Source organism: Canis aureus, chromosome 18, assembly GCF_053574225.1.
Source record: "Canis aureus isolate CA01 chromosome 18, VMU_Caureus_v.1.0, whole genome shotgun sequence".
Taxonomy (NCBI): domain Eukaryota; kingdom Metazoa; phylum Chordata; class Mammalia; order Carnivora; family Canidae; genus Canis; species Canis aureus.
The window spans coordinates 49885209-49907306 of NC_135628.1; the positions used below are offsets into that span (position 1 = coordinate 49885209).

The 22098-nt window shown below is 36.1% G+C and overlaps 1 long non-coding RNA gene across 9 annotated transcripts in view; it reads right to left on the minus strand.

The window, feature by feature from the left end:
• LOC144289010 (uncharacterized) overlaps positions 1-22098 on the minus strand; it is a 327654-nt gene that overhangs the window by 287744 nt on the left and 17812 nt on the right. Inside the window, exon 4 of one of the 9 annotated variants that reach the window (XR_013357079.1) lies at positions 12303-12321. The exons of the other annotated variants lie outside the window; for them this stretch is intronic. This is a non-coding gene — a long non-coding RNA (uncharacterized LOC144289010). Of the gene's footprint in view, positions 1-12302; positions 12322-22098 lie in introns of those variants that run through there. 9 annotated transcript variants of the gene reach the window in all.

Consider the following 22098-nt stretch of genomic DNA (forward strand, 5'->3'; position numbering starts at 1 on the left):
GGAAGTGTCAAGATCAAAGATGATCTATGCATCCAATGGACTAACATTAGAATTTTAGTGTGATCAACACTGTTAAGAAGAGTTCTCAGGGATTTATGTCTGAACCATAACAAGAAAAGAATGCAAAACAAAAACTAAACCAATAAAAATAATGAGAAAAGTGATAACTTCTATTTCAACAAAATAGCTTCAGCTCAGTATGGCCTGGTCCATTATAATTTTATTTATTTATTTTTTATTGGTGTTCAATTTACTAACATACAGAATAACGCCCAGTGCCCGTCACACATTCACTCCCACCCCCCGCCCTCCTCCCCTTCTACCACCCCTAGTTTCTTTCCCAGAGTTAGCAGTCTTTACGTTCTGGCTCCCTTTCTGATATTTCCCACACATTTCTTCTCCCTTCCCTTATATTCCCTTTCACTATTACTTATATTCCCCAAATGAATGAGAACATATAATGTTTGTCCTTCTCCGACTGGCTTACTTCACTGAGCATAATACCCTCCAGTTCCATCCACGTTGAAGCAAATGGTGGGTATTTGTCATTTCTAATGGCTGAGTAATATTCCATTGTATACATAAACCACATCTTCTTTATCCATTCATCTTTCGTTGGACACCGAGGCTCCTCCCACAGTTTGGCTATCGTGGTCATTGCTGCTATAAACATTGGGGTGCAGGTGTCCCGGCGTTTCATTGCATTTGTATCTTTGGGGTAAATCCCCAACAGTGCAATTGCTGGGTCGTAGGGCAGGTCTATTTTTAACTGTTTGAGGAACCTCCACACAGTTTTCCAGAGTGGCTGCACCAGTTCACATTCCCACCAACAGTGTAAGAGGGTTCCCTTTTCACCCCATCCTCTCCAACATTTGTTGTTTCCTGCCTTGTTAATTTGCCCCATTCTCACTGGTGTGAGGTGGTATCTCATTGTGGTTTTGATTTGTATTTCCCTGATGGCAAGTGATGCAGAGCATTTTCTCATATGCTTGTTGGCCATGTCTATGTCTTCCTCTGTGAGATTTCTGTTCATGTCTTTTGCCCATTTCATGATTGGATTGTTTGTTTCTTTGGTGTTGAGTTTAATAAGTTCTTTATAGATCTTGGAAACTAGCCCTTTATCTGATATGTCATTTGCAAATATCTTCTCCCATTCTGTAGGTTGTCTTTGAGTTTTGTTGACTGTATCCTTTGCTATGCAAAAGCTTCTTATCTTGATGAAGTCCCAATAGTTCATTTTTGCTTTTGTTTCTTTTGTCTTCGTGGATGTATCTTGCAAGAAGTTACTGTGGCCGAGTTCAAAAAGGGTGTTGCCTGTGTTCTTCTGTAGGATTTTGATGGAATCTTGTCTCACATTTAGATCTTTCATCCATTTTGAGTTGATCTTTGTGTATGGTGAAAGAGAGTGGTCTAGTTTCCTTCTTCTGCATGTGGATGTCCAATTTTCCCAGCACCATTTATTGAAGAGACTGTCTTTCTTCCAATGGATAGTCTTTCCTCCTTTATCGAATATTAGTTGACCATAAAGTTCAGGGTCCACTTCTGGGTTCTCTTTTCTGTTCCATTGATCTATGTGTCTGTTTTTGTGCCAGTACCACACTGTCTTGATGACCACAGCTTTGTAGTACAACCTAAAATCTGGCATTGTGATGCCCCCAGCTATGGTTTTCTTTTTTAAAATTCCCCTGGCTAACCGGGGTCTTTTCTGATTCCACACAAATCTTAAAATAATTTGTTCTAACTCTCTGAAGAAAGTCCATGGTATATTGATAGGGATTGCATTAAACGTGTATATTGCCCTGGGTAACATTGACATTTTCACAATATTAATTCTGCCAATCCATGAGCATGGAATATTTTTCCATCTCTTTGTGTCTTCCTCAATTTCTTTCAGAAGTGTTCTATAGTTTTGAGGGTATAGATCCTTTACATCTTTGGTTAGGTTTATTCCTAGGTATCTTATGCTTTTGGGTGCAATTGTAAATGGGATTGACTCCTTAATTTCTCTTTCTTCAGTCTCATTGTTAGTGTATAGAAATGCCACTGACTTCTGGGCATTGATTTTGTATCCTGCCACGCTACCGAATTGCTGTATGAGTTCTAGCAATCTTGGGGTGGAGACTTTTGGGTTTTCTATGTAGAGTATCATGTCATCGGCGAAGAGGGAGAGTTTGACTTCTTCTTTGCCAATTTGAATGCCTTTAATGTCTTTTTGTTGTCTGATTGCTGAGGCTAGGACTTCCAGTACTATGTTGAATAGCAGTGGTGAGAGTGGACATCCCTGTCTTGTTCCTGATCTTAGGGGAAAGGCTCCCATTGCTTCCCCATTGAGAATGATATTTGCTGTGGGCTTTTCATAGATGGCTTTTAAGATGTCGAGGAATGTTCCCTCTATCCCTACACTCTGAAGAGTTTTGATCAGAAATGGATGCTGTATTTTGTCAAATGCTTTCTCTGCATCTAATGAGAGGATCATATGGTTCTTGGTTTTTCTCTTGCTGATATGATGAATCTCATTGATTGTTTTACGAGTGTTGAACCAGCCTTGTGTCCCAGGGATAAATCCTACTTGGTCATGGTGAATAATTTTCTTAATGTACTGTTGGATCCTATTGGCCAGTATCTTGTTGAGAATTTTTGCATCCATGTTCATCAGGGATATTGGTCTGTAATTCTCCTTTTTGGTGGGGTCTTTGTCTGGTTTTGGAATTAAGGTGATGCTGGCTTCATAGAACGAATTTGGAAGTACTCCATCTCTTTCTATCTTTCCAAACAGCTTTAGGAGAATAGGTATGATTTCTTCTTTAAACGTTTGATAAAATTCCCCTGGGAAGCCATCTGGCCCTGGACTCTTGTGTCTTGGGAGGTTTTTGATGACTGCTTCAATTTCCTCCCTGGTTATTGGCCTGTTCAGGTTTTCTATTTCTTCCTGTTCCAGTTTTGGTAGTTTGTGGCTTTCCAGGAATGCGTCCATTTCTTCTAGATTGCCTAATTTATTGGCGTATAGCTGTTCATAATATGTTTTTAAAATCGTTTGTATTTCCTTGGTGTTGGTAGTGATCTCTCCTTTCTCATTCATGATTTTATTAATTTGAGTCTTCTCTCTCTTCTTTTTAATAAGGCTGGCTAATGGTTTATCTATCTTATTAATTCTTTCAAAGAACCAACTCCTGGTTCTGTTGATCTGTTCCACAGTTTTTCTGGTCTCGATTTCGTTGAGTTCTGCTCGAATCTTTATTAACTCCCTTCTTCTCTTGGGTGTAGGATCTATTTGCTGTTTTTTCTCTAGCTCCTTTATGTGTAAGGTTAGCTTTTGTATTTGAGTTCTTTCCAGTTTTTGAATGGATGCTTGTATTGCGATGTATTTCCCCCTTAGGACTGCTTTTGCTGCATCCCAAAGATTTTGAACGGTTGTATCTTCATTCTCATTAGTTTCCATGAATCTTTTTAATTCTTCCTTAATTTCCTGGTTGACCCTTTTATCTTTTAGCAGGATGGTCCTTAACCTCCACGTGTTTGAGGTCCTTCCAAACTTCTTGTTGTGATTTAGTTCTAATTTCAAGGCATTATGGTCCGAGAATATGCAGGGGACAATCCCAATCTTTTGGTATCGGTTCAGACCCGATTTGTGTCCCAATATGTGGTCTATTCTGGAGAAAGTTCCATGTGCGCTTGAGAAGAATGTGTATTCAGTTGAGTTTGGATGTAAAGTTCTGTAGATATCTGTGAAATCCATCTGGTCCCGTGTATCATTTAAAGCTCTCGTTTCTTTGGAGATGTTGTGCTTAGAAGACCTATCGAGTATAGAAAGAGCTAGATTGAAGTCACCAAGTATAAGTGTATTATTATCTAAGTATTTCTTCACTTTGGTTAATAATTGATTTATATATTTGGCAGCTCCCACATTCGGAGCATATATATTGAGGATTGTTAAGTCCTCTTGTTGAATAGATCCTTTAAGTATGATATAGTGTCCCTCTTCATCTCTCACTACAGTCTTTGGGGTAAATTTTAGTTTATCTGATATAAGGATGGCACCCCTGCTTTCTTTTGAGGACCATTCGAATGGTAAATGGTTCTCCAACCTTTTATTTTCAGGCTGTAGGTGTCCTTCTCAGACAGACATTTTGAACTCTGATTATGGTTCTCTTGACAATCTGGGATTTCACTTAAATGATAACAAAACATGTTTTATTAAATTACCTAGTGGTAGACTGTGTCAATATTCTAGACATAGCAAAAGGTTGCTTATTTGTTTATTTACTTTAGAAAAAGAAACCATATGGAGAAAGAATTGTGAAACTATAATAAAAACACAAGTTGGCCTACGATTTTAAAAAGTAGGCAAAAAAAGAAGCTTTCAAATAATGCCACTTAAAAGGTTAAAGTCTCTTGTAAAAGTACATTTGGTTCATTACTACATATTGAAAATAAATTATTTAAAATAACTAGGAGAGAAGAAATTTCCAGGCAATTGTCTCCACACTGAACTTACTTTATACTGCATTAAAATTATGAGGACCTAGAAAGATGTCCCAAAAGAAGTTTTACAGTTTCCACTGAAATGCTAAAACCAGCATATGAATTCGTGAACCAGGAAACCTTGAGAAAATAGAGAAGCAAATCTAAAGGAAAAACATTAAGAAATCTGAATCTTTTTATAATTCCTTGGCACATTAGCTCACAAAAAACCCACTCAGGCTTATTGTCTGCAACAGACATCGTATGCAATAATATTTTTGCAACGAAAGAATATTAAACCTGTTTCTCAAGTCACTAAGCATACTTCTGCTTTAAAACCACAGTGATTCCCAAAGCACACATAGACATTTTGTTGTACTTTGTTTCCTACCATTAACCGCTTTGCCACTATTTTATCCTAAAGAAGAAGGAAGTGATATAGAGACTGTAGTTCCCAACAAATGAAAGAGTAGGGTCATCTTCCTCATTCATCTTCTTTATCCTTCAGCCAATGTTAGCTATGTGTCAGACACTGCTATATATATATATATATATATATATATATATATATATATATATATACACACACACACACACACACACACACACACATATATATCCTAATTTGATCTTCACAATGTCCCTAAGTCCTGAGTATAATCATTAACCCCATTTTACATTTAATATATGAGTGGGAAAGGTTTCTGATGGGGTTATGGTTCTAGGAGGTGAAAAGTGGAAGAGAAGATGGGGGATGGCAGATGCCATAGGAGGATGGGTGCCTTTTCTCCTTTAGCAAGAGGGAAGAAAAGAGAATGTGTACTGATGTGGTGAGTCACTGAGGTTCAATAGGAATCGAGGCAGTTTGTCTCTGATTACTTCAATTTCTTTGGTTTCCTCATTTGTAAAATTGGAAAAAGTAAATCCTACAACTAGTATAAGGTTATTTTGAGGATAAAGGGACATTATATTTTTAAAAAACACTTAAGATGTCTGGCATGGATTAAGGATCACAATTTATAATAGCTATTATTACTGTTATACATTGATGTATATTGTACATTGGTAGATAAATATAGTTATATATATAGTATTATTACATATAATACTATTACTATTATTGCTATTACTATTATCATATCTAAGCTAGCAGCTAAACTATATTTGATATCTATCTAGTAGGCATCTATTGAAAGCCACTTGGCATTGTACCTGAAACCAAGGTAACATTGTGTCAACTATACTGAAATTTTAAAAAAATTTTAAGCCACTTGAGGGACACCAGGGTGGTTCAGCGGTTGAGCCCCTCCTTTCAGCTCAGGGCGTGAGCCCGGGTTCCGGTATCAAGTCTCACATCGGGCTCTTTGCAGGGAGCCTGCTTCTCCCTCTGCCTCTGTCTCTGCCTTTCTCTATGTGTCTCTCATGAATAAATAAAATATTTAAAAAAATTTAAGCCACTTGGAATAAATTTTAACAAAAGAAATGGAAAAAAAGTCACTTGGAATGAATAAACCAAATTTATTATGACAGAAACATCTTTAGAAAATAATCAGAAGAACCATACCTATGAATCCTGAAAATGAAGTTTTAAAAAAAGAAGCCAATTCCTATCAGTGTCAGTCTCAAGAAACCAGGAAATTATATGCACTCAAGTCCTAATGAAAATAGAGCTACATTATATTTTTTTCTCTTTGAATTCCAAAGTAACTATTGGAATGGACTTGCTGAGCATTTGGACATACATGCTTCTTCAAAAGGATAGCTTCAAAGAAAAAAAAAATCTGACAATATTTCATGTTGGTGTATTTGATTTCATATATTTATAATTAATTAATGTTGTTATCACTTCTTTTTTGTTGTTGAACATTCAAGATTCATTTGGCATGCACAAACATGAAAGCCTTTGCCCTAGAGGCATCTGATGTAAGCTGACCCCCTATGATCCTCAGTCCCATCTACTGCACAGGCTTCCTTTCTGTGTTTTTCTTTGTTTCTGTGTCCAAATAGGATATCTTCATGGCACTTTTCACAAGGAGCCAAATGTGTCCCCTTTTCTCTGTACAAGACAGAGTACTGAATTTCAATGAGATAGCTTTATCATTCAATTTGTTGCTCCATTGTCCCAAGTAGTAGTTTATAAAATATTTCAGTTACACACTTAATTGCCATCTGGAAATTCCTCCATTATCCTCAGTTTAAATGTCACATAAAAAGAAAATAAATGTCACATAAATATATTAATTGTTTACTTGGGTAGCAAATTATACTTTAGAGACAGGTCTAAAAAAATAACCCATAAAACCATATTTTAATTTCATGAGTATATTTGCATTTTGTGGTCTTGCACTTTACTCCCTCAGAGCCATGCTCAGCCAACTTGAAAATAGCTGAGGACATAAATATTATGAAATATGATTTTTAATTAGCATTTATTAATTGGAATTGAAGTGTGTCCATATTCCTCTACTCCTCTTTGCCTCTGGCAAAATTATGAGATTCATGCTTGCAGAAATTATGAGATTCATGCTTGCTATGTTTTTTACTCAGGGTACTTTTCCTACTCTCCATCCTATTTCATAGGGTGCAACATAGATTCCACAAGAGAAGAAAAATCTAGTCTTCAAATCTTTCTTAACATCTTTTCATTGGTTTGTTTGTTGAAACCATAGCTCATTCCCCATAATGCAGAGAATCTCTAAAATATAGCCAATAGCTATAACATTAAGGAAAAATTTCTCAAGATAGTTTTATCTTAAGTCCTAAGAAAGCAAGCCTCGCATTCCAGCGGTGGGGTCCATCATGGACTAAAGATTTTGAAAGTTGTGTGTCCTATCTCCTGCCTCCTTCTGTGTACCTTTCTTCCCCAGCATCCCTTAGGTAAAACTCTCTCACTTGAAAGGCATGGAGTTATCACACAACCTACTTCAAAACCTGCCTGAATCAAGAGATATCCACTAGTTTACATTTATACTCTTTCCCTAAAAACACATACATCACAGAGTAGAATTACCAAACAAAACAGAGTAATTGTCATTCTGTGAGCTGCAATCATGATTATAATTAACATAATTATAATTAATCAGACCAGCTTTACCTGTTGCTAGATTTATGGGCCTTACTCAGTTGTGGTTCCTAGCTATACTCCTGTCTCTTCCCTCACTCCTGTATCATCTCCAGCTTGGTAATGGGGTCTTTGGAGATCTTCTTTCTTTTGCCAGGTCTGGAACTAGAACCAAAAATCTAAAAACAGATCTGAAGGATAGTGATATGCTTGGTGACTCTTGAATACTAGACATTATTTTGCTCCACTTTTCTGACTGGAAACAAGAACTGGACATACATGGAGGCCTGACTCCCAAGGCTATACTTCTATAGCTAGCTTCTGCTGCTGGGTCAGTTACATTGACCTTGGCATTCATGTTTCACTCCAGGCATCATATAGTGTCCTTTCTTTCATGCTTTACAAACCTAGTCTTAGCTACAATGCAGGTGAAGCAGGTACAGGAAGTGTTCCATGGAGCTTGGAAGAAAACCTTAATTTCTTCTCCCATATAAACTACCATTATTTGGTCTATTACCTCAAAATGAACCAAACAATGAGACCATTATACATGCATGTGAGTTATATAAATTTGAGACACAGAAAACATTTTGTTAGTTAGGATTGTAAGTTTTTAACTTTTTTATGAGAAGGGTGAAACTTTATAATTATAATTTATAGCCAGTTATTATGATTAAATTGATAACGCTTAGTTATTATTGCTGCCATTATTATCTTCACCATCAGTATTTTGTAAACAGGATGAAATTGAATTGGAAAGGACTATTTCTCTCATGATTACCAAAAGATAAATGAACACAGAAAAATAAGAGGAAATATGTTCAACTACCAAATTGAAAATTTTAAGCCTCATTTCTAGGGAAAAATGTTTTCTTTAACTATATTCTGATATGCAGATCACAGTTTAAGAATGTCATTTGAGGGACATTTTGCTTTGATATCTTTTTTAAGTAGAAGGTCATCATTATAAGAGGCTCCTGGCAGAGGCATAAAATTATGACTCTTATTTTGTTTTCAAACAATTGTATAAAGATGTTGCGGTAAACTACCCTGCCGTTTTCAAACTGAGGTTTTAAAAGCCTACTCAAAACATGAGGTGTTTTTCTCCCATTTTCCCAGTGCATAGTGATTTCCTCCTCAATGCTGCTTTATCAGTTTTGCCCCAGCAAAAGCCTTTTGAACAACTTCCCAAGAGTCAAAGGCAGAAGGATTATCTACTCTGACACCTTCAAATTTGCACCTAAGAAGGAATTTGCCTATGGGATGTCAAAGATATTTACAGGAAGATCCTGATATTTCTGACAGCTAGTGAAGGAAGATAATTTGGACTAATAGAATCTTACTGGGGTCTGGTATGGTTTGGATACATCAATTTAATGAAAGTTTGCAAGAGCCAATGTCGCATTCCCACAGCTAGCCCTTTTGTAGAAGTCTTTCTCCATCTGTGCAAAATGAGTTGTTCACTCCAGTTCCAGACTTGATGGACAAATATCAAGACTTTAGGAACTGCCATTTAATTTATAGTTAAATAATAGCCTGTAGAACCAAGTTAGTAGACATGTTAAAAGTTTATGAGTCTATAGTGTCTGACCTCCTTCATAAAACCAGTAAAAAGTTTTCAGGGATAGGAGGTATGGAAGTCCAACTAGTCTATATACTTAAGAAAAAAAAGCTTTACTATTAATATTTAAAGTAATGTGTGTAGAAAACAGAATTAATTAAATAAAGTATATCTGGTGATTAGTACAGTATCTAATACAAATAGACACTGCATAAATGCTAACTATAAAAAACAAAAACAAAAAACCCACACACCGTAAAAACACAGGATGGGGCAAGATAATTAGCATTTCTAAAAAGATCTTATTTATTTATTCGAGAGAGAGAAAGAGCGAGCAGAGCAGAAGGGGAGAGAGAGAATCTCTAACAGGCTCTATGACCAACACAGAGCCCAAAGTAGAGCTGGATCTCATGACCCTGAGATCATGACCTGAGCTGAAATCAAAAGTCTTATACTTAACTGACTGAGCCCCTCAGGCATCCCCACCATAATTTTGTTTTTAATAATCAATCTGTACTGTTTCCCTTTTATAGACTCCAATCTATAATCAGCTAAGGGAGCTGTATTAACTAATCCAAACAGGGATTGAAATCAGATCTGCATTAACAGATCTAATATAAAGGGAATAAAAAATTCCAGATATACAAAACAAATGAACAAAGTAAAAAAGAGACAAACAAAAAAAACCAGAATCTTCAACAGAGGACAAACTGGTGGTCATTAGAGGGGAATGGGGGGAGGGCGGAGATGGATATAATAGGTGATGAGGATTTAAAGAGTACACTTATTGTGATGAGCACTAATACATAGAACTGTTTGAATCACTATATTGTAGACCTGAATCTAATATAACACTGTATGTTAACAAGATTGGAATAAAAATAAATAAATGTATACATGAGTAAGTAGGTTGGTAGGTAAGTAGATAGGTAAAATAAATGAATGACTGCCAAGGATTCAGGGCAAGACAAAAAAAGAATTCCAGACATCAAAGAATCTAAATATTTTCTTAAAGGGAAGATGGAATCCTATCCCTCTGAGTTGAATAGGAGAAAACTAGATACACTTATATAAATAAACAAGGCCTTAAAGAAGGAATCTGATGAAATTCCATTTAATAAAGGAAGAAGAACACTTTCGTATGACTCAGTGAATGTAAACTGCTACCAGGTAAGGCTATTGCTTTTTTAACTGCTCTCCTAAGGGGCTAACAATGTAAGGAATGGCTTTCCAGTGGCCTTAGAAGCAAGAAATCATGGGAAGTAATGAATGACCTCAGTGGGAGAAACTAATTTCTCCCCGGTCATTCATTGTGACTACAATTGTCTTGGAAGGTGACAGGATGACTTCCTTATTTCTCACATATGCAGTACTAAATAGAAGATATTAAAGTCAAACAGGCTCAAATATCCATAATGGCTTAGGTACTTTATCTCCTAATAGGAAATTCAAGATATTTTCAGCTAACAGATAAATCCTAGAGAAGGATTATTTAAATTATTGATTTTTTTTTTTCTCCTGATGTTTTTAAAGGAAGGTTTACTCAGTGAATTTAATGAACTGGGAGTTATATTTACCCCTACAAATTCTATTATTTTAATTATTAAAACTAGTTGCTTTCCCTGTACTGTTGCAAGTGTCTAAGTGTCATTGCACTCTTTATTTCAAGTAAGAATTTTGGAATTCAGTGTAAAAAATATGCAAATATAAGAAGCCAAAGTTTTTAGTGGTCTCAGTTAAACTTTGCATATTGCTTTTTACACTGACAGCTAAAATTGCAACAGTTAATTGTGGGCAGATCAAGCTAACTGCTCAGCATAATAAAATGGCAAGTGATCATTTAATACCCTCATTTTAATAATAAGAAATAATTGCTTGTGTAATAAGAAGACACACCATAGTAGTAGGCCTATAAATCATCTTGCTACCTGAAAGAAACACTATATATGAAACAGATCGTGAATGTTGAGTTACAGTCAAATTGATCTCTTCATGTCACAGGGAGAATAATCTCATGATATCTAAGAATTACTGAAGCATTATTTTGTTCCTAGTACTCTTCTACCCTCTTCAGAATAACTTGCTTCATCTCACAGTACTCTATTATTAACAACTTAAGTTTAAGGAAAAAAGTCACAGAGAAATAAAGTAACTTACTCAAGGTCACACGGCCAGGAAGTTGTTAACTTCCAAGATTTAAAGCCAAGATTTTTTTTTAAAGATTTTATTTATTTATTCATGACACAGAGAGAGATGCAGAGACAGAGGGAGAAGCAGGGTCCTCATAGGAGCCTGATGCGGGGACTTCATCCCCAGACCTGGGATCACACCCTGAGCGAAAGGCAGACGTTCAACCGCTGAACCACCCAGACATCCCTAAGCCAAGATTTAAAACTAGATTTTTTGAATCTGGAGACCATAATTTTCATTCCTTCCTTCCTTCCTCCATCCATCCATACATACATTTATGTATTCATACATGTATATAGGTCTTTATATTGCATTACAATTTATATACAGTGAAATGCACAGGTATTAAGTGTATAGTTAAGTATTAAAAACTGTGTACACTTGGGCAACCACCTGCTCAGTCAAGGAATATTTCCATCACCCCAGAAATTCCTTTGTATCCATTTTTAATAATTTCCATACTACCACATTACCACCAAAGGCAATTACTATTCTAATTTCTAATACCATAGATTAATCTTGCATGTTTGTAGTCTTCATATAAATGGAATATTATAATATGTCCTATTTGCTTCTGGCTTCTGTCACTCAACATAAAGTCCATCAGATCTTCCATGTAATACTTCCTTTTTTCTTTGTATTACTGAGTAGTAAATATTCCATTGTATGGTTATACCTCAATTTGTTTATCCATTTGCTTGTTTCTTTTTATTGCTAAGCAGCAGTCCATTATGTGGTTATAGTTCAATTTGCTTGGTGATGGACATATGGATAGTTTTCAGATGTTGAGTGTTATAAATAAATAATTTTCACATTCTTTACACGTTAATTGTGCATTAACATTCTTGCACTGTTCTTTTTTTGGACATATTTTCTTATAAGTTGAGTAAATTTTTCCATTTGGAGTCGAATTATAAGACATTATCAAGCTATTGTCCAAAGCAGCAGTCCCTTCCACTCCTTGCAGCAGTGTGCATAAGTTACAGTTGCTTCCCATTCTCAATAACATCTGGTACAGCAGAGACTGCGCTCTTGCAAAATGATTCTGCTGAAAACACGGAATGAGATTATATATGAACATAAAAAATTATACAAGGAATAATTATCTGCCAAAAATAGCTGTGGCCACCTAAGCTTTGCTAAATAACTCATTTCCAATCTTTGACATCTATTGATTAGTCAAACACAAATTAATTTCTTATCTTCATCTATCTTAAACATTTCTAGACAGGGGTGCCTGGGTGGCTCAGTTGATTAAGCATCCAACCCCTGATTTGGCTCAGGTCATGATCTCAGTGTCATAAGATGAAGCCCCACATTGGGCTATGTGCTTGGTGTGGAGTCTGCTTCAGCTTTGCTCTCTTCTTGTCCCTCTACCTGCCCCCCCTGCTCACGTGCATGCTTTTGCTCTCTCGCTCTCTCTCAAAAAATAATTCTAGACAAAGAATAGAAAAAGAAGAATACTTATGACCAAGTTATGGAGCACAATTTAGAATCTACCTCAAAACTACTGACTTGAAGCAGCATTTCAAAAGCAGTATTTCTACCTCATCACTTTTTGTATAATGATAAAGCTCAAATCAACTGAGGATTAGAAAACTCTATTAAATACCAGCATAGATAATCAACCAATATAGCATAAAGATATAGGAGGTAAAATACACATTTGAAAACTTTTGCCTCAGAGGGAGACTCTGTATAAATACTGATTATACAAGCAGTTTGGCTAATCATACATTTGACATAAGATAAAACTATGGGTGTTTGGACGTCCATGGGCTTTTGGTCATAGATAATATAAATGTAATTATTTCAAACTAGAGTTTGCTTTGAATACACCTAAATAAATGTGGCTAAAACATACATTGTTGTAATTCTTTCATAAAGGAAATGACTTATAAATGAAATTTTTTCCTAAAGTCAACCAACTCTACTCTGTAAGAATGATACATAGATTAATATAAATGGTTTTCTAATTATGTCAAAAAAAAACCTTTAAAAAACCACTATGAATTTTCTTTCCAAGGCTCAAAAAAATATCATTCAATCTGGCAGCTAAAATTTTGAAATCAGTTTGCAAAAGGCACTTCACTAGCAGTTAATAATCAGTGACAGACTCTTTGAAGCTTCCTAACATCAGTAATAAAAGGTTTTTTCTCTTAATTGACCATATTATAACATCTTCCTTTTTATAGAAAATTGTAACATTTTAGTGATCTTGTTAAAAATGTTTCTATGTTACACATATCAAAACTTTCTTAAGAGATTAATAAGTTTTAATGTATTATATATACTTTTCCTGTCATTTACTGCAAACTCTCCAGAGTACCAAGGGAATACAAATAATAGACAGTTTCCTATAACTTCTTATTTCCTAGCATATGCAATTCATATGGGTTATACGAATGATTTTTAAAATTTTTAGCATTTATTAATAGTGTTTTAACAATCAACAGTTTAATTAGCAAAATGGTGTTTCTAACCAACCAAAGAAGTAAGTTTATTTTAAATATCTGACTTGCCTTTTAAATACGAAAACCTTATTATATTTTCAGTATCCTGGGGCATTCACTGCACCAGCCTGACCCGATGGACCTTCTTAATTAGCCCCCAAAGGTTACAACGATTGAATCTACAACTGCTTACTCAGATGGAACTCCCATTCATCATCTTTCTCATTTTCTCTCAACTGTTTATGTTCTCCTGTGGCCTCATTGACATTTGTGGTTATAGTTAGCATATATCATGGCATATGAATTCAGAAAACTTTTCTTTTTAGAATGATCTCCATTTCTATCCCATATATGTTTGTGTGAATGAAATACTATGACAAGTTGTTGGCACAGACATTAACCTACCTTTGTATTACCTTTCAGTTAGGTTAGCCATCCTTAGAGAGTGTAGGTGCTAAGTGGTTGTAGTATATTTTTATTTAATTGATGAAGATTCCTTCAAGATATCCCATGTTAAGGAATAAGGGAGGATTTAAAAAAATACAAGGCCTACACAATTTTCATCCATCTTTCCCATACTAAAAATTTTACTTTTTTTATTTTTTAGTACACTGAAATAGGTGAGAATTTCATTGTTTGCTTGCTTGCTTTCCTAGAGACAAGGAAATAGGACTGCAACGCATTGCTTTAGTCATCTTTGACAAAAGACCGACTGAATCTAGCACCCTGTTTACACAGGGTATAACTAGTAGTTAATTGTTCAAATAAACCACCTGAAGGTCTCTGTAAAAATGTTTATGAAGGTTATCCTTAATGATTCTGATTCTGAATAACTGAAATGAGACCCAAGAATCTGCATTCTTAATAGTCCCCCAGCTGATTTTCACCAGTATGGTTCACAACTATATTTGAAAATACTGGTTTTATGTGTGGTACTGTCCTCTTTAACAAGATAGAGTATCCACATGAGTTAACTGGATATTGATAGACACAAGTGGTTGGCTTTGAGAGGTTACTATGATGTCCAGGATATCATTCTGGGTTCTTCTAAACCTCTATTTCTGATTCACTTTCCCTTTTCCATGCCAAAAATGCACCCTAATTTGTGTCTTAAGTAGAGGAGGTTAAGTGGTACATGTCTCAGGACGTATGCTAAGTGATGAGGTTAGGAAATAGACAAAAGGAAACACTCATTTTGTGATAAAAGAGTGGTACTGACAATTGGTGGATACATAGATATATTAGGGTTTGGGGGAGAGGCAATAAAGATGAAAGAAAAAAGGAAACACCCCCACCTGGACTGGTCTGAATAGACTAGGCAGGGAGTATAACCAAGGGGGGTCCAGTAGCTGGGACTCCTCAAACTGGGTTGCTGATCTGCACAGGTAAACAGAAAAATGCCATACAAAAGGAGTAGGCTTATGATCACAGTTAGCATTTGACCACAATCTGATTTCTCCCAGACCTCACTTAATTTTCAGATCCTATGCTACAAAACTATATAAAATATCATACCTTAAAAAAATATCATACCTTTAAAAAATACAGTGGTAAATCCTTAAAATGACCCGTTGGCCTCCTACCTTAGTCTGTCACCACCATCCCCTTGATTTTCTTACTCCCAAGTTAATGCACCTGCCATCCAATTAACACTTCATTTAACTATACACCTGAGGCCTTTGCTTCAGAACTCTATTTTGAAACAATTAGCCCTCTACTGAATAGGGTAGTATGTTTATAATTAGGTGGAAAACACAAAGAACAGTGTGATTAAGTCTTCATGAAAACCCTTAATGCAAGTGGGGGTCACAATAAAGAGAAACTAATGATGTTAGGATAAAGACAACTTTCTTTTAAACTGTGGGGTATATCAGTGCATAGTATTACTTACATTACTTATATTACCTTTGTCGACTCATGGCCGTGAATTTCCTTATATATTACAATCTCTCAAGTATGAAGACCTGTAACATTGTTTGAATTATCATATATTTTGGTCAAATGAAAACCTGTAAATAGTTGTACCTTTAAATTCCAATTCCACCTTGAGACAATTGGGATTATTTGTGACAAAAATACAGTAGTTTTTTAAATAAATCTGAGTGATTTTTACATACAAATATGAATTTAATTTTACATACAAATATGAATTTAATTTCCTCTGTAAATTTGTAAAATCTAATAAAAACCATGTCTGTATTTTCACACCTATGTGGAATGTTTTTAATTCTATATTTTTATCATATTAGGGCTATCTAGAGCAGTATTTCTCAAACTTGAATGTGCATGAAAATTGCCTGGGGCATGTCTGTAAAAAGCAGAATCAGATTTACCAGGCATGGAATGGACTTTAATTTTGCATTCTAAAAAAGCTCATGTTGCTGGTTCAAGGGCCTGCTATGTAGCAAGGTTCTGTCTGGAACACATCTCCTAAATAGCCAAAATAAGTTTTCATTGAATATTCTTTTCTATTTCAAATGTTATGTTTATGAATTATCACTGGAACACAATTGAGACTACATTTCATAGCAGAAACAAATACATTCTACTCCTTTGAAAGTTCCCTCAACTTTATGACATGGTATCTTCAATTGACTTCAATTTTTTCTGGTACTCAATATGAAAAGGCTTATTTCTCTTGCTATTTTAGATGAGATGTTTAATTAATATTCATTAAGGAAATACAAATAACTTGACCACTCATTCTCTCAATCTCAATCTGGAATCATCTCAATAGTAAAAACTCATAAGAGGGCAGCCCCGGTGGTGCAGCGGTTTAGCGCCATCTGCAGCCAAGGGCGTGATCCTGGAGACCCGGAATCGAGTCCCACATCAGGCTCCCTGCATGGTGCCTGCTTCTCCCTCTGCCTGTGTCTCTGCCTCTCTCTCTAGCTGTGTCTCTATGAATAAATAAATTAAAAAAAAAAAACTAAAAAAACAAAACTCATAAGATATTTATTAGATCATTAAAGTAGTAGAAATGAGTGAGGATAGGTCCTTTTTATACCCTTACATTTGCTAGTAGTCAGCATACAAATATCTTTTCTAGAGAAGCAGCAGCTCAAATGAGCTAATCTGTAAAGGGTAAGACACCTAACTTTGTTAACTGCCTGATATGGAAAATGAATAGCAAGAGAGAGAGAAGAGAAAAACAATTCACATGTGGTCATAAAAAAAAGCAGGGAGAGAAAAGACAAGAGGAAGAATAAACAAGAGAAGCCAAAAGTGAGAGCAAGTAAAACATGGAGGGTTACTGACCCCACAGGGCCCACATAGATGTTCATGGAGGAGGCAGAGGAATGAAAAACTTAGTTCACTTTCTCCATTCTGAGAAATAAAAAACCAAAGGAGGAAAAAAATGTTTTCTTCAGTGATCAGGAGAGTTTAGGAGCAGAGTTTAAATTTGGTTTGGAAGTGAAACAGAGCATCTGGGGAAAAAAAAAAAAAAAGAGGCTGCATTCAGTTGGAGAGAGGCATGATTTCAGCGAATGGCAGAGGCTTCCCACCTGGAGAGCCTAAGTAGGAAGGACCCTGTGCTGGTCATCTTTGGGCCATGTGCACTCTATATCAGTGTGCCATCACTTAATTCATTCCTGGAAAATCTTATCACCAATAAGGAGTAGACTTATTTGGTATCACCACGACATTTTTGGTATCACCCAGTCCAGCTCTTCCAGTTTGTAATGCAGTGGATTCGTTCCTGCCAAAGGCTAGGGGACTGGTTTAAGGTCAGATTTTAGGCAGAGCTGATTCTGAAACCAAGTTCTTAGACTCTTAGTCCTTGCTTGTATCACAAGAACAAAATGCACCAAACTGTGCTCCCCTTGGACATAAGATGAAGGCAGAGGAAGGATTAAGAAGAGAAAAACACATATGCGGAAAACCCCTCAAGCTCCTCCTACTCTCCCTGCCACATACTGTGTCTTAATAAGGGACCAGACAGGATAGCCTGACATGGCATGTCACCTCAGTGTGGCCTAACAAGTGCTTACAAAAAAAAAACTGTAATTAAAGAAATGGATATACAACAATTAAGATGAGCTTCTATTATCTTCTATAATCCTTTTTCCCCCTGATCCCAGTCAGATTCTAAACCATTTTACATACTTCCAAAAGTAAGATGTGAATTTGTATATATAAATGAGCTTTGCTATCATCAGAGGTAAAATTTTCCTTTACAAAGACGTCTTTCATTGTATGGCCAACGTTTTTGACAATAAATATATGTATTTCATTTCACAAAACATTCTGACCTTCAGAATGTTGAAAGTGCAACTTAATATATGTGTAACTTATGAGAGTTCTAATCAATTCAAAGAGCAAAGCCTTGTTTCAATGTGCTATAAGACATTGTGTTTTAATAAGGGGCATATTTGTTGGTTCCAATATTTGCTTCCTCCAAACAATAAAAAGCTATATTTATTTTTAACATAATTATAATGGAAAGGCTAAATTACAAATGAGGAAAATTTGAGGCAAAAATTTCCCCCAAAAGACAAAAGTAATTATTCTACCAATAGCAATTTATTAAAAGCATATAAATTCAGATATTAAACTCCAAAGTACATTGTAGGCTGCATTTTTTATTCAACTTATGAATATACTGACTAAGCTTAAGGAAACTACCAACTTTAGGACTGTGCATTGTGGGGCACATGGGTGGTTCAGTGGTTGAGCATCTGCCTTTGGCTCAGGTTGTGATCTCAGGATCCTGGGATTGAGTCCCGCATCAGGATCCTTGCAGGGAGCCTGCTTCTCCCTCTGCCTATCTCTCTCTCTCTCTCTCTCTCTCTCTCTGTGTCTCTCATGAATAAATAAATAAAATTAAAAAAGAAAACTGCTGTTGTTTAACTTATTCAGGGTTTAAGAGTCAAGTTGTAGTTAGGGTGTCACCCCTTATAGGAATTAAGTATAAGTACTCCTATTTTTATATAATACTATATACTTTTTCCCCGATTAAATCCTCTGAACAACCAAACCCTCTGAGGCAAAAAAAAAAAATTTTTTTTAATAAGATATAATTTATTTATTCATGAGACACACACACACACAGAGAGAGAGGCAGAGACACAGGCAGAGGGAGTCCCCAACATGGGACTCGATCCCAGGACTCCAGGATCACGCCCTGGGCCAAAGGCAGGCACTAAACCACTGAGCCAACCAGGCGTCCCGAGGCAAAAATTTTTAATCGACATTTAGTCTCAGAGAGTTGAAGTGGCCTTAGGTGACAGAAGTATCCTGGACATTTCCTCACTATACTCATTTGTGAATACTGACAAATACCACTGGGATATTCAGTTTATAGACTAGGATCAACTCTCACAAATGTCAAATTTTCTTTCTTGTACTAACAGACAGAAATTGGCCATTTAGATTTTTCCAGGAAATAGCTCAGCTTTTGGGAAAGGTCAAACAAGACACTAATGTTAACAGCTAGAAAAGCATTTATGAAAACTAAAAGAGAATAAACCACAAGTTTAAAAGGAACCAAGCATATTGAGCTTTACTGACAAGCACATAGGAAGTTCATTTATCAATTTTATTAACCATCTTCTGATGCAAAATTCAAGAGGGCAGTGCCATTAAAAAAAGAAATAATTATACATTTGTAGCAATCTAGTATCTGTGAGATCTCTGGTTTAAATCCCAGTACTGTCACCAATCTATGTGACCATGAACAAGTTACTATGCAGAAAATCATAGTATATACCTTATACTATTAATTACCAGAATAATGGTTCCCCCCGCCAAAGATGCCCCATCCTAATCACTGATACCTGTGACTATATTACCTTACATGACAAAAGGACTTTACAGGAAGGATTAAATCAAGGATATTGGATGGGAAGATTATCCTGGATTATGTAATCACAAGAGCCTTATCAAAGGGAGGGAGGAGGATCAGAGAAGGAGATGAGAAGACTACAGCATTCAGAGTGATGCAGGTTTATAAGCCAAGGAATGTGGCAACCACTAGAAACAGCAATAGACAAGGAAATGGATGCTCCCCTAGAGCCTCTAGAATGAACCCATCCATGCTGATATAGCCCAGTGAAACTGATTTCTGAATTCCAGAACCATAAGACAATAAACTGTGTTGTTTTAAGCCACTAAGTTGTTTTTTTTTTCTAAAGGTTTTATTTATTTATTCATGAGAGACTCAGAGAGAGAGGCAGAGACACAGGCAGAGGAAGAAGCAGGCTCCATGCAGGTAGCCCGATGTGGGACTCGATCCCAGGATTCCAGGATCACGCCCTAGGCTGAAGGCAGACGCCAAACCGCTGAGCCACCCAGGTGTCCCAAAGCCACTAAGTTTATGGTAATTTGTTGCAGCAGCAATTGGAAATAATATATCACTTCGTAAGGTAACAGATGTAGTAAATACATGTAAAGCATTTAGAATGGTGCCCAGGACATGTTAAGTGCTATGTGCATCAGTTATTATTAACATAAATCAGATTATTTCACTTCTGTGCTTAAAAACCCACTATCTTGGGATGCCTGGGTGGCTCAGTGGTGGGCGCCTATCTTCGGCTCAGGTCGTGATCCCGGGATATGGGATCAAGTCTCTCATCCGGCTCCCTGGGAGGAGCCTGCTTCTCCCTCTGCCTATGTCTCTGCCTCTCTCTCTCTCTCTCTGTCTGTGTCTCTCATGAACAAATAAATCTAAAAAAAAAAAAAAAAAAAAAAAAACTGCTGTCTTCCCTAAACGCTGTGAATGAAAATTAATTTGCTGAATTATATCTTCTAAAGTCTGTGTGCTTCAGTTCCTGCTGACTTCTTGAAACTTTTCATGCCACCCTCTGCCTCACCCACATCTACTCAGCTACAGTGACCTTCTTTCAATCCCTCTAAAAGACAAATGCATTTGAACCTTAGGATCTTTGTAATGGCTGTTCTCTTAACATGGGGAGTTTTTCCTTCATGTTTATCCCAGCCAAAATCCTACCTACAATTCAAATTTATTACACTAGCTTGCCTTAAAAAGGCTTTTCCTGAAAACAGAAACTCTCGCAGAATATCATATTTTAATGGGCAATAACACATAAAAGATGCTCAATATTATTAGTCATGAGGGAAATGCAAACCAAAAACTGCAATGAAACACCACTAGATAACTGGGAGGGTTAAAATAGAAAAGATAGACAACAAGTGTCAAGCAAGGATGGAGAAGAATTGGAACCTTCATATATTATTGTTGATGGGATTATAAAATAGTACAGCCACTTTGGAAAAGTTTGGCAGTTTTTCAAAGTGTTAACCATGAAGCTATCTTTTGTAATGTACATAATTGTCGAATCACTATGTTGTATGCCTGAAAACAATATACTATTATATATCAACTATCCTCCAATTAAAAAAAAATAGTGTGACCAATGATCCAGCAATTCTACTCCTAGGTATATACACAAGAGAAATGAAAACATATGTGCACACAAAAACCTGTCCATGAATGTTCATAGCAGCATTATTTGTACCAGCCAAAAAGGGTTAACAACCCAAATGTCCCTCAACTGATAAATGGATAAACAAAACATGGTCTGTTCATACAGTGGAATATTATTCAGCAATAAAAATGAACAAAGTGGGATCCCTGGGTGGCTCAGCAGTTTAGCGCCTGCCTTTGGCCCAGGGTTTGATCCTGGAGACCCGGGATCAATTCCCACATCAAGCTTCCTGCATGGAGCCTGCTTCTCCCTCTGCCTGTGTCTCTGCCTCTCTCTCTGTGTGTCTCTCATGAATAAGTAAATAAAATCTTTAAAAAAAGTGAACAAAGTACTGATATACACTATGACATAAATGAACCTTGAAAACATTATTCTAAGAGAAGCCAGTAACAGAGACAGCCTATAGAACATTTCATTTACAAGAAATATCCAGAATAGACAAATCCATCAAGACACAAACTTGATTAGTAGTTGCCAGAGGATGGGGGGAGTAGGGACTGGGGAGTGATTGATAATGGGTACTAGAGTTTCTTTTCTTTCTTTTTTTGGGGGGGTACTAGAGTTTCTTTTTGGGATGCCAAAAATGTTCTCAAATTCTGGTGATGATTGCAAAACTCTGTGACTATACTAAAAATTATTGCATTGTGTATTTTTAAAGGGTAAAGCTCATAGTATGGGAATTCTATCTCCATAAAGCTGTTATTTAATTTTTTAGATTTGAAGAACACTGCATTTTTATCATGGTAGCAATTACCATAATATGAAATCACTCTAAGTTCTAAAAAGCCAGAAACATATCTGGTTTTTCTTCATTGCTGTGTTGTACTCCTTCTGACTCTTATAATGCCAACTATGTGGTAAATGTTCAATATTTCTCACTAGAGAAGTAAAAGGGATTCGATTGGTATGTATAAATGACAATGG